The sequence below is a fragment of the Aquila chrysaetos genome, chromosome 17 (assembly GCF_900496995.4).
Source record: "Aquila chrysaetos chrysaetos chromosome 17, bAquChr1.4, whole genome shotgun sequence".
In the NCBI taxonomy this organism is placed as follows: Eukaryota; Metazoa; Chordata; class Aves; order Accipitriformes; family Accipitridae; genus Aquila; species Aquila chrysaetos.
In genome coordinates, this window is record NC_044020.1 from 25198068 (window position 1) to 25210615 (window position 12548).

General features: G+C 44.8%; 1 long non-coding RNA gene across 1 annotated transcript; it reads right to left on the minus strand.

Annotated features, from left to right (window-relative positions):
- Positions 1 to 3484: 3484 nt before the first annotated feature.
- LOC115352831 lies at positions 3485 to 12059 on the minus strand. Its single transcript, XR_003927277.2, has 3 exons — positions 8153 to 12059; positions 7958 to 8059; positions 3485 to 7827 (listed from the first exon to the last, which is right to left on the minus strand). It is a non-coding gene; the product is annotated as an uncharacterized LOC115352831 (long non-coding RNA).
- Between the last annotated feature and the right edge of the window lie 489 nt (positions 12060 to 12548).

The following is a 12548-nucleotide window of genomic DNA, read 5'->3' on the forward strand; positions in this document are numbered from 1 at the left end:
AAAATATAATACTCACATATAAACAAACTTCTGTTTAAGCTAGAACTAGAAATGAGTGAGTCTTTAAAGACCTAGTGCTTCCAGTGTGGAAACTCAAGTAAGAGCAAACTCAGTACCGGCAGACTTAAGTCACAACATTTCTGTTAAGAGCTGAATCCTGTTGGGAAAGAGCATCTGCAAATCATGGGACCGTTTTTTTGAGGGCTTAGGACCAGGAATGAGACCACCTTTCCCAAGGAGCACAGCGCAGGGGATGCTGACCTGTGCTGGGACACAAATAGCACGAGAGTGATGGCCACACAGTAAGTGCTTCTGAAAATCGGGCCCCACGGTGACCTCAAATACATTAGACAATCCTGTTTGGGGCCTCTCCAGATCTCATCCAAAGTTAGGAGAGAGCCTGCATTCTTAATTTGATTATATTTAGGTATGCGTTGTATCCATTACGTTGACTGATTTCATTAGCCTGAAATGGCTGGCTAATAAATTTGCAAGAGGCTGCAAGAGCTCCGATCCAAGAAGTCTTTTGTATGAGGACAAGAAATATGCAACCTTAAAGAAATACTACAGGAATTTTTAAGGCAGTATCTGATAAAATTCTTTTTTCTATTTGACTTTCCCAGCTTCTGAGTTAAAAAGTGCAGCGACCGTCTTGCCTCACTCTTGTCCTTTGCTCCTCACAAAGTAACTCCTGGATCAAACTGAACACTTCTGTCTGGCTAAGGCCACAGCTTTGAGAAAAGCTTCAGGTTTGCTGTCAAATCTTTCAGTGATGGAGAATCTGCTGGTTTAGTGGTGAAACTAATCTTTCGCAAAATAAATAAGATTTTGTGCCCAAATTTGTCCAGGGGCACTTTTCAGTCACAGAATCTCACAGGTAGCAGTCAGATAAATTACGAAAAAATCACCTTGCTTCTTTCCAAAAGTCACTGCCCATACTGATGTTTCTACTAAATCACTTTGCAGTCTTTCCTTGAGTAAAATACATGGAGCTTCTGACGACTCTCAACCTAAGACAGATTCCTAGGCTTCAGATCATTTGGTGAGCTTTTTTCTGAACCCTTTCCAGTTTTCCAAGCTCTTTTCTCTGCCTTGTTGGTCTCTTTCCAAGACATGGTGGTTGCCATTGGCCTGGAAATTCCTGTGACAGGTTAGGTTTCTATGGACCTAGATGCTCCAGGCACAGCTGCCAAATTTCACTTGAAGGCGTTCTCTACAGCTAACCAGCCTGGGCTTAGGTATCCAGTTGCGGTGCAGTCAAGGTTTGGTGGGTTTCAGGTGGCTTCCACAAAATGCAAGAAGGGGCAGCCACATGCACCAAAGACAAAGGAGGTTTCAGAGTAATCAGGATTCTGTGGGTTCCCATTTCCCTCTCTCTCTGTTTCCTACCTATTTGGTTTTATAGCCATACGTTGATGGCAGCCATTGTCCGTAGGTCGGAATTCTGCAGCCCTAACTTGAGGCAAAGTCTCTCCAAAAATGGACGTTCTTGGCGTAGCAGACTGGCCTGGAATGTCTAGATCTAAACTAATTATACATCCGTCACAGACTTCCCGTCATACCGCCAAAACTGGGATGCCTGTGTTTGGCTGAGCCTTTCAACACAACCAAGGCATCTGTATGTCCAATTCCCTTTAAAATGCATGGGAAATAAATACCCAACATCACTATGTGGCTTTGAAAATCCCCCTGCAATCTCTAACCTTCACTTCCCAGCTGTAAAACAGGACTAACAGCAATTCCTACCCCATATCTGCTTTATCAGTCTTGTCTATGCAGACCACAAGTTCTATGAGACATGAACTGGCTGCTACTAAATATAGGTACAATGTCTAGCACAGTTTTTATTAGAGCCCCTAGGCACTACAGCTCCATAAATATCCATGTTGACTTTTTCCAGATTAAGAACACATCAATGGGAGCTTTGCTTGAGTAAGAACTGCAGGATCTGGCACTAGTGCTTTTAAACCCTAATAGGAATGAGAGAGTCTGAAGCCTCTTCCAGCCTCATTCACTGGTATCAATGCTTTTAATACCAAGTCAGCTGTTGTGACACAAAGGGTATGTTTCTCTTGGTGCTGTTTCTTGGAACTGAAGAGCCCTCCTGAAGTTTTCATTTTCTTTACTGAAAAGCCGTGCTATGGTAAATCATCAACTCACCAAATTTATAGGAGGCACAGCACTTGGTATGTCACGTCTCTGAGCCCAGCCTAATGATTCACTTACTTATGCTTTTGTTCCTTTGCTTTGTAGTTCTCTTGATTTCAGCAACTGTCTATCATTTTCATGTGGCTTGCTGGCTAGAATGCCCCCTACTATTCTAATAATCATTGCCCTGCTAGAGTGTTTATTACTGACTGAACGGCTGCACAGACTGGCAAAATGACCTGAGCTGTATGAATTCTCCCTCAAGTCTCTGGGGCCTCACAATTCTTAAAAGAATGTAAAGTAAGGAAAAAAAAAAAAAAAAGAAGCTTAGTTATGGGGAAAGGTCAAAGTCAAGTTTTTCTGCAATAGCAGATTTCTTCGCTGGCTTCGGTGTCTGTTACTGAGCACTCACCACATCACCTTCAATATTCAAAGAGCAGCTGTGAACTTGCCACGCGATGAGAACTGAGCCAGGTAACATTTGACAGCCTATTGTGCATCTGTGCATCAGGAGACTGTTGCTTAAATTGTATGTGCTCATCCTCTACAGAACATGCACCCTGGATAGGGTCCCGACATGCTAGCGACTGCCTGGTTGTTTGGGTTGTATTTGAATTGAGGTTTGTGGTAGGTGCACTGTAAAAAAAACCAAACAAACCACACATACACATATAAAAACCAGTGACCAATACAAGATAATACACAGATGTGTAAATAACTGTGGGAAGATTTCCAAAACACAGACTCTGTCTAACTTTTATCAGTGGTTTGTTTTCCCTCTGGCTAAGATTCTCAAAAGTGGGTGCCTAAAGTTAGTCTCTCCTGGGTAAAAGCTTCAAAAGCATCTTAATAACACAGGAATCCAAGTGCCTAGTAGAACACTTCTTAAAGGCTCTGGAAAATCTCAGCCCTCCACCCACATCTTTAGCGATATGATTTTTAAATGCTCGGAGCTCACAGTAGCTGCTCTCGCAGCCGAGGGCGAGGATTCTTCCGAGGAGCCCGAGGAAGTTGGGCATCCATCACACTTTGTCTCCTGGCTTGACACTTTCCAAAAAATCACACCTAATATGGATTTCCATGTTCAACGCAGGTCTAACCTTAAGCCTCAATTTTTCAAAATCCTGGAGTCAGTTTCTATGCCATGGATGCCACACCGTGGCATTTGTATTTACAAATCAGACCACAAGTACTGTCGTTTTGGGGAAGATTTCACAGAACTGCTATTCCCATATCCACAGCCCATCATTGCTGTCAGATGTGCTAGCTCTAGGCAATAGGGGGTATAAAGGGCACCAAATAAACAAGCACAAATTCTTCTCTCATGCAAATTTTATTACAGCTTTGTGAGGGGACTGTAAAAGATTTCTGTGTTTAGCTGCTTCTTATAGAAAGAGGATTTTTTCCATAGTACTAAAACAAAAACAAAAACAAATTTCACCCTGGGAAGAAGGGCGGAAGGACTCCTGGCACAGCTATTTCGGAGTAAGCTGTTCCACACTCCTTATTCTACAAGAGCTCCCCATGGAAAACATAGAGCGAAAGGCATTTTTTCCTTCTAGGAGAATTTCGCTTACTGAACAGGCTAGCCCGTGGAGCAGAAATCAATTAGCAAAGGAACATCGAGGCCTGGATATATTACATGTAACTCCAAGTATGCGGTGTGTCTAGCACGGGAGGCTGGATCTCTCGGTTCTGATTACACCTAGGGGAGAACGTCGGCTCCTGAAGGCACCGCATCCCTTCGTGGAATAGGTACTTCAGAAACAGAGGAGGAGGAGACCTTTGCCATTGCCTAGCTGTCTCTCCCATGAGGCCAGAGGGACACAGCTGAAGTAAACCCAGGCCAAGGACTGGAAGGCATCAGCACAGCTACAGAAACCCTGGCAGATGCCAAGGGAGAAGTGTCTTCAGAAGCGCTCTCCAACCACGCTCCCAAATCACTGCTGGTGATGGGAATGGAAACTTTGCTGCTGACGAGGAAATCAAAGAGAAGCAGTGAAAAAGTCAAAGGCAAGAATTAAATCAATGTAAAAACCTCTTCATTTTGGCTAGACCTAAGCAAGCATTTTACTCATTGAATTTAGCCTGGCTCTTATTTCCATATGGGTCACCTAGAGGTTATGGCTTCCTAATCTTATATATCAATCTCATGTCTGAGCTGTTTTCAGGATGGATCATATGTCTCTGCACTGCTTGTCAGCCATTTGTTATGATATCAAAATTCATGCAATACCAGTCAGCTTCACTATATATAAGGTCACACAGTATATCATTTTTGGTCCCCAAATGAGGTTTTCTGATGAAAAAAAAAAAATCTTTATTCACAAGGTGACATTTCTCCATGCAAGTAGTCTCTATTGTTAACATTTTCTGTTGCTATTAATATTATTGCCAGTAAGCTAGTCACTGTGGAGCATGTACAATGAAGAAGAGGCACTTGAAGGTCAGAAGGAATCAATATTAATGAAAAGTAAACATACAAGTCAGGGAGGAATCACAAACCCAGCTTGAAGCTAATTTGGTTTTTTATTCCAGCAAATATGCATGGTCGCTTTTGCATTGTATTCACAAAGTTCTTGTTTGGAAGTGTTGTTAGGAACTTTTGAACTCGCCTTCAGTTTCTAAGCCACTGTATCGTCAGCCAAACATCTCTTGTTCACCAGGGCCCCAGTGCAGTCCTAATTCATGAAAATGGCAAGTTTTCCTTTGCTGTCAATAGGGGAGCTCCTAACATCCAGTTTCCTAAGGACCCTAGAAAAGGCACCAGCCACATTACCTGCAGCCTCCACACAGAGTCATAAGCCCTTTTCCGAGCTATCATTCTGCTTGGGTGTAGAGCATATCTTCCACGTACTGATGTGCTTCATGCTAAATACAGAACAGCAATCAACATCTGTGGAGAGTTCGTATTTGGCATGTTTACATGAGTATTTATTCCTCCTTTGTCTTCAAGCAACAACTACTACATAATGTATCTGGTATGATTAATTGTGGGAATGTTGCTCATCCCAGCATAGCATGACATCTCCAATTACATGACATCTTTCTCTCATTTGTAAGGGAAGAACTGATTTTTGTATCTTGACATGTTTATCATTGTGAGGTTGAGCTAGTTATCTTATATGGGCCTGCTCCCTAGTTCTCAGGGTTGACAGATTATGGTGTCACATTAAAATCACATATGCCTTGTTATTGCAGCTGCATCTTGAAAGGAAAGCAAATAGAGGAATCTCCACCACACAAGAGCTGTAAGATCATGTTTTGTTCCATGAGCCAGTGGTTTGCAAGGTTGTTTCAGGCTATTATAATTTATACAGTTATTTGGTATTTGATTTTCCCAACAGTTTTTTAAATCTCAACAATGGAAAATTTAACACACATTTCCATAGTCCTGCACGAGCTTCAGCTGATCAGAAACTTTCCCTGTGGGTGGGATTTGCCTCACCTAATTTGAGCCATCTATTTAAAAGCTGGGCATCTGCTCTAAATTAAGCACTCAGTCTTAGTCACCAGTGGCAGGCAGATGCTTCTCGAGAGATGACTTATCCCACCTGGTTTCGACTGGAAGTTTAGAATAGGGAGTCTAGCACCCTTGCACGTGGATGCAGAGCAAAGCAAAAAGAGGAGCTGTTGTTCCCAGGCAAGGCTGTTATTACAAGCCCATCAGGACTGTCCTACTCAGTAACTAGCTACTGAAGCACACGTGGTGCAGTTTAGCTGGGGCTCACGCATCAGAAGGACCTAGAGGTCCAACTGTACAGTCATGGAAAGAAGGAAATAAGCCTTGGTCATTCGATGAACAGAGCATTCCTTTCATTTCCTCACAGTAGGACTCCAGCCAGTATAGCTATTAAAAGCAAGGTGCCGCTTGCCTGCCCTGGAGTTTGCAAACTAAATGGGTGTATGCAAAGGTCCACACGCCATTTAGTTCATACACTAATGAAAATCTGCCCAGCAACTTGGATGGGAACCTAAAACTGTATTTGTTTCTGGAGTATAAAACTTAGTGTTTCAGAGAAAACTTAGGAATCTGAGATTTGGGAAAACACAGAAGGCCAACATGATGGTCTGAGATAATTTTCACCTACAAGAAGGCTTCTGGCATCCTGATAATGTTTCTGTTTGTTGTACATGTTTTATTGTCTCTGAGCAGAAGGAGAAGCGACCCTTTGCACATACTCATTCAGATTTACTACACCTTGAAAAACTGTTATTTTCAGGGGGCGCTTACAGTCCAAGACACAAACATGTGAAGGTTTCTTCTCGATGCACTTGAACAGAAAAACAGCTCCACATACATAGAAATTGAGGAGGCCAGCGTTCTTATTTGCAAGCACATGGGCGTTTTCCCTCACCCTACTAATTCCACAGTTGCTTTTATTGGTGAAGGCAGAGCTGCAGAGGCCAAGATCAAGTGAACGTCCAGTTCAGTAATTGTTGAATCCCTCAGCCTCGAAACTATATTCTGTACAGGCAGCGCAATGGACTGCAGGAAACCTCTTTCCATCTCTGCAAAGCATAATCTTCTGGAAACACTACCTTGTGTTTTTCATTATAGTTATTGGTACGATAATTACTTGGTTATTAATACTTAATGCTTAGCTCTCGCAAACGGTTTCAGCTCCAGCACTGCTGCTTTATTTCTGCTGCTGTGGGAATGAGAGGGAAAAATTGGTAGTCCTTCCTTTCAGAAAATGGTCCTGCATAATTTCTATCCCAGAACATAAATCTTCGGTGAACTACCCACGGGGTAGTCGGAAGAGCAAGATTCTAATTTTTCGTTGACCAGCACTTGCCACTGGTAAGTGTGCAGTTTCTTAAGTTGATGATTTCTGTATAGACACAAAAAAGCAAGACACACACACACACACACACAGAGGACATGCTCAAGGCAGCAGCAGCAATACAGATAAGTTGTCTGTTCCATAGCTTACAATTAAGGGTTATCATTAATGGACCTGGACAACTTCCTAGAAGGACTAATTAGTGCTTTAATTGGTTCTCTCATCATCATATTTTCGTTTACCCATGCCCATAGGATCTCCAGCTGTGTTAAGCAGTTTTCCAATTAATAACGCATTTGAACTTAATAGTCCACTTTTTCTGACTCAGCCATTTTTCCGCCTTGTTTATTTAGCTGACTGACTTACAGCATGTAATTTCCACATATTTCTCAGCAGCTGGAACCCGCTGAATGCTGCCACTGTCCCTGGGCAAGGGCTGCCTGGTACCCTCCGTGTCCTCTGTGGGAGCCATTGTAGCCCTTTCTCCGCAGAGGGAGAGGGACTGCCTTTGTAAACGTCCACTGCCGTATTTGTGGTTTCTCTTGAAGTTTCATGGCCAGCCCCTTCCAGTCGTCCCCTTTCCTGAAGGTTTTTTTTTTTGCACTAATGACTCAGCTGTTTATTTTCCTCTTCCTGCTTCTTCTTTCATTCTGGGAGCAAGCCTCTTCCACCCGCTGTGCAGTATGAGGAAGGTGAGGGACTCTTCGTTTTCTCTCATGCAAGCAGGAGGGGGCAGGGAATGACTGAGAGCACTAGAGAAAGAAAGGCGAGAAAATAGCCTGTACCCCCAGGCTTCTTCCTTCTGGCCCTCAGAAGACTCCCGTAGGAGAGTTCATCCCACTGGCCTTGCTGGATTGCCTTCCCGTTCAGTGTGCCCTGTGCATCACCTGTTCTCAGCTGGTGGTGGAAGAAGAAAACAAAAATATCATGAGAGAGGCTAGTCTCATGGCCGAAACCAGAAGGTATGCATCCCAAATTAGAGGCTCAAACTGCTCAGACACACTCCTGAGCCAACTACCAACGCTGCTGTCAAACCAGTCCTTGCCCGGTTATTTGGAAGAAGCCACCGGGGATCTTTCATCAACCGTTTCGTACGTCCTGAGGAGAGGAAGGTTACCCCCAACCTGAAATAAGGAGTGTCATAAAATAAAATAATGCACGGGAACATGAACCACAAAAAAGACAAAAATGCAAGGAGTACAGTGGCTCCAGCACACCTGTTTCAACTTCCACTGGAATAGAACAGCAAAGAGACGAGTTTTGCAAATCCCTGCACAAAAGCCGCTCTGTCCAACTCCATCACCTGGATCAAAATAACATGTGAGGGAGCCTTGCTAGCAAGCACCAGGCGGATGGGCAGGTCTCAGCTTAGAGCCCACTGCCAGCCCCAGGAAAGCACAGTTAAGAGACACCCTGTTTTCTTCTCTCCGCAGTCGCTCTTGGCGTGCCTAAGAAAAGAAGATGCTTTAACACAGCAGCAACAGTAGCACTAAAAAGAACACTTGTGTGTTAAATCATCAGGAAAAAAAACAATGATTATCCTTTTCTTCTTTGTGTTCTTTTTGTTTTCCTGCCAAATACCAGAGAGAACAAAATAGCAGGTTTTTTGCTGTGCAAGGCAAACTTGTAAAGTCAGAGGGAAAACAAATCCTGAGCAAATAACTTAAAGCAAATAGCTGGAGGAAGTGCGGGTGGGGAGGTAGGCAGCGGGAAGACCAACTGATACATTTTCAGCCTTTGCTGTATTAAGCCTTGAAGGAGGAAGATAAATGGAGAATGGACATCTCCATAATCAAGAAATGCCCTGCTTCTTTTGGTGTACAACAAAATGCTTAAAGCTACATCCCAAGCCTAAAACTGCCACTAACAATCCACAGTGCAGCTCCAGACACTTGTGGGGCTCTCACACCAAAACATCCATGGAACTGGATCTGACTGGGGAGGAAAGCTTGCGCTTAGAGCTAGCTCTAGCTAATCTAAAACAGACTGATGGATCAACTCAAAATACTGGCTTTACACAAATGCCTACAATTCGAGATTTTGTGTTATAAGCTTTCAAGACAGAGAAGCACATGCATCCACATAGCCAGAAGAGTCTACTGGTTTTGGTGGGACTACAGTTCTGCCTAAAGCTACCTCCAGAGCCTGGGGCTGCTCCTGAAGACCCATGTCCAGTGGATGGTCAAAATAACACACGAAGGGATCTTACCAGACCACTCTGGACCGGGAGGAAGGTCTCAGCCTGGCACCCTAGAGACAGCACCCGGTCCTATTCGGTGTGACCACGGACACCTCAATGGACTTACAGTCTGGTGGCCAAGCTCAGCAGGGAGTCTGCGCAAGCATTGTATTGCTTCCCTGCACACACTGTGCTGGGAGTATGGCAAGAAAAATACCATCTTACAATATTCACCAAGGGTCAGGCTAGGACACACACACATCTGCTTTGGGTAAACACCTCCCCTCTGGGCTGACATTGCCAGGATTACCTGATGCCACTGATTTCGGAATAGTAAAGCTGAGGGCTTCTCTGCAGGACTGGGGCCATGCTAAAAGTGACGGAGGGAAAGGGTGGCAGCCAGCCCTTTCGGTATCAGTGCTTCATCCCCTCTGGGTCGGGACAGTGACTGCTCTGGGCGGTTCTCCGGACCTCGGAGGCACGCTGGGAGCAGAGGCGTGCTTTGTTTTCCATCCCTGCACGCATTCCTCTGCGAGAACTACTCCTTGAGGCCGAGCCAAGCCAGCATCTCTTGTTCTTGGACTCTCCCACCATACTGGACTCTTTATCAGGGTATTGCTTTCTCTCCTTAGTTACTCTTAATTTGAAAAATGAGCTCCAATCCCCACCTATTGGCACACAAAGGAACCTTCCTCTTTCTCCTTAACCCTGCTGTGACCACAACAGCTGCTGCAACACAGAAGTACCTACATGCACATACCACGTAAGTCAGTTTTCCCCCTCCTTCCTTAAAAAAGAAAGGTGTCTTCCCATGCAGCAAGCTGAAAATCCCGCCAGTTTAAAATACAAAACAGCAGCAAACTGAAAGAGACCTGGAGAGGCCACTGCCTGCTGTAATAGGATTAAGGGCTATATCTCAGGCAATGCTTCTGGAATCAGCTGTTTCTTATCTGGGCTTCTTTGTAGAAGCTACAGTTTCTTTGTACCAGACACTGCTACTGGGCTACCTAACAAATGCTATTTTTGGCTGACTGTACAAATGCCATACATAAAACCTGAGTTGCTAGGAGGGAAACTACTTTGAATGGCCAAAATGCAGGTGCTTTAACTGATGGAACTCTCCTTCCCAAGCCTTTGCTAAGGAGGCTGTCTCAAAGAGCAGATCGCACTTTCTCCCAGCTCCTCCATACCACGCACCAAAGATTACTTTTTTTTTACCACAATTAAGTCTCTGAACTATTTTGAAATCCCACACAAAGGCAGTCTGGTACAACAGGCATTATGCACACATGCTTCCACATGCCTCCTGTTTACTACCAGGCACATCAGTATAAGCCATGCTATGTAAACTTGTTCCCCGATGGTCTCCCAGACACATCTCCTGTTTCCCATCATCAGAAAATGACAGCTCTTATGGAAAATAAGCAGGTGGGCTAAAAAAAAAAAGTGGCATAAAATGACTTCTTAGTGCTCTCCTCTCTTGTTCTCCCAGAAAAGCCATTTCTTGTCCACCTAATAAAACACCCAGACAGCTAATTAGCTCCCTCTCATCCCTGCAGTCAACACATCTTGCCCTACTGAAAGGCTGCTGGTTTCCAGGAGGAGCAGTGGAGAGGAGGACTACAGGAGACATCCCTGCCTCTCCCGCTCTCCAGAGCCGAGCGTGCTCCCCTTTTACACAGCCGTCAGGCCCTGGAGCCCAAGCCCAGCGCAAAGGAGGAGAAGAGATGAGGGTAAGAAAGTGCCAAGATTTTCAGTCCTCCTTTTCCCTTCTTGCAGTTCGTGCTTAACCTAATTTTATGAACTGAGCTGGGTGACTTTCATAGGCAAAAGCTGCCTACACAATGATATCTATTCCACTCACTCCCAGCCCTTTTCCTCCACAAGTAAGAGACGATAACCATCTCTTGCAATTCAATAGGCTTCATATCGTCTCCAGGAAATAATTGAACCCTTTGTGGCTTTCAGAGCAACATTTTGGTATTTTCCCTGGCATCAAAATACTGCTGGATTCTGTTTAAATGGGAGAGATGGCCAGTCTGCATTAGCTGGGGGAAGAGAAAGCCAAGCAGAAGACAAGTCAGCTGCCTGCGAATAAACAGGGTGAGCAGGGCAAAACCAATGGCCCCCAATGGGAAGGACCAGTTCTTTCACCGTGTGTTAACTGGCCTCCCTCTTTGCCTCACCCGAGAAAATAGACGCACTGGGAGTCTGAGCCAAAACCCGTTATTTCAATGGGACCAGTCCCCCACTTCACCCCATACCAAAATAACCTGACATGTTTCTGTTCTGGCACGGCTTTCCCCCTCTCCCCTATCCACTACAGAGCATCATCACCATCACACTCCTGCAAAATAAGTCGTTCCAGCTGATACAGAAATCCCAGATGACATGCACTTTGTAAGGAAAAGCTTGAGGAAGGAACTGGCCAGGCTTACCAAAGCTCATGCCCAAAGTAAAATTAGCTATTTATATATCATTGTGTGGTGCTCTCTGGTGACTGTTGGGTACAGGAGATCCCTGGATACAGTCAGCCTGAAATTGGAGTCCCACCCTGTAAAACTTTTCAAGCAGACACAGCCTCCTTACTTTAGGTGAAATACCTTCATCCGAACAGTCAACCCACAGTAGCTAATGGGATAGCCCCCGCGATGGCTGTGTACCATTACAACCATTGCGAAACCTCCAAAAACTTTTCTATGGTGATATTCAAACACATTCCTGCAGGGCTTTCACATGCCACATCCTTCTGCCTGCCTGCCATTGATTTTGTGCCCTGTCTCCTCGCTTTAGTGCCCACAGACTTCTGCTGGAAGCATTAATGAAAGCAATGTGCAAACAAATGTGGAAAATAATCTCTAATGCTGCAGGCTCAGAGGCCAGCGGAAACCAGAGGATGTTTTCTGGCAAAACAGCAGCAATAAGAGCTGTTCTCTAAATAAATAATGTCTCAGTGCATACAAGCTTAGCACTAGCAAAGAGACATTGGGCTGAAGGCTCTAACTAGTATTTTTTACCCACCTCCAGGGAAGCACTGATGCACGAGCCCCTACCTTTAAGCCGTACACCCAGGTGGGCATGGCGGCCAAAGCTCACTCAACAGGCAAAATCTCAGGAGTCCTCCCCTTTCCTGTTGCCTTTATAAAGATGCTTCATCTGGCTATAAAGTAATTAAATTCTATCATCTCCATTTCACCCAGGAGGAAACGGTACCTCAGAAAGGCTACGAAGGGCCTCCTCGCTGGGCACGCAGGAGAACAGAAGCGCAGGGGCAGCAGACGATCGAGAGCTCGTTATGAAGCCCGGGGGCCATTCACTGGCTACCGCACCTTGCCCAGAAATGTTATGACAGTTGTCTAGGGGGTTGTTACCACCGTGTATCACACGCACTGGGGCTGGTGAGGCAGACGAAGCCAAAACCGGCGGCCCATTTG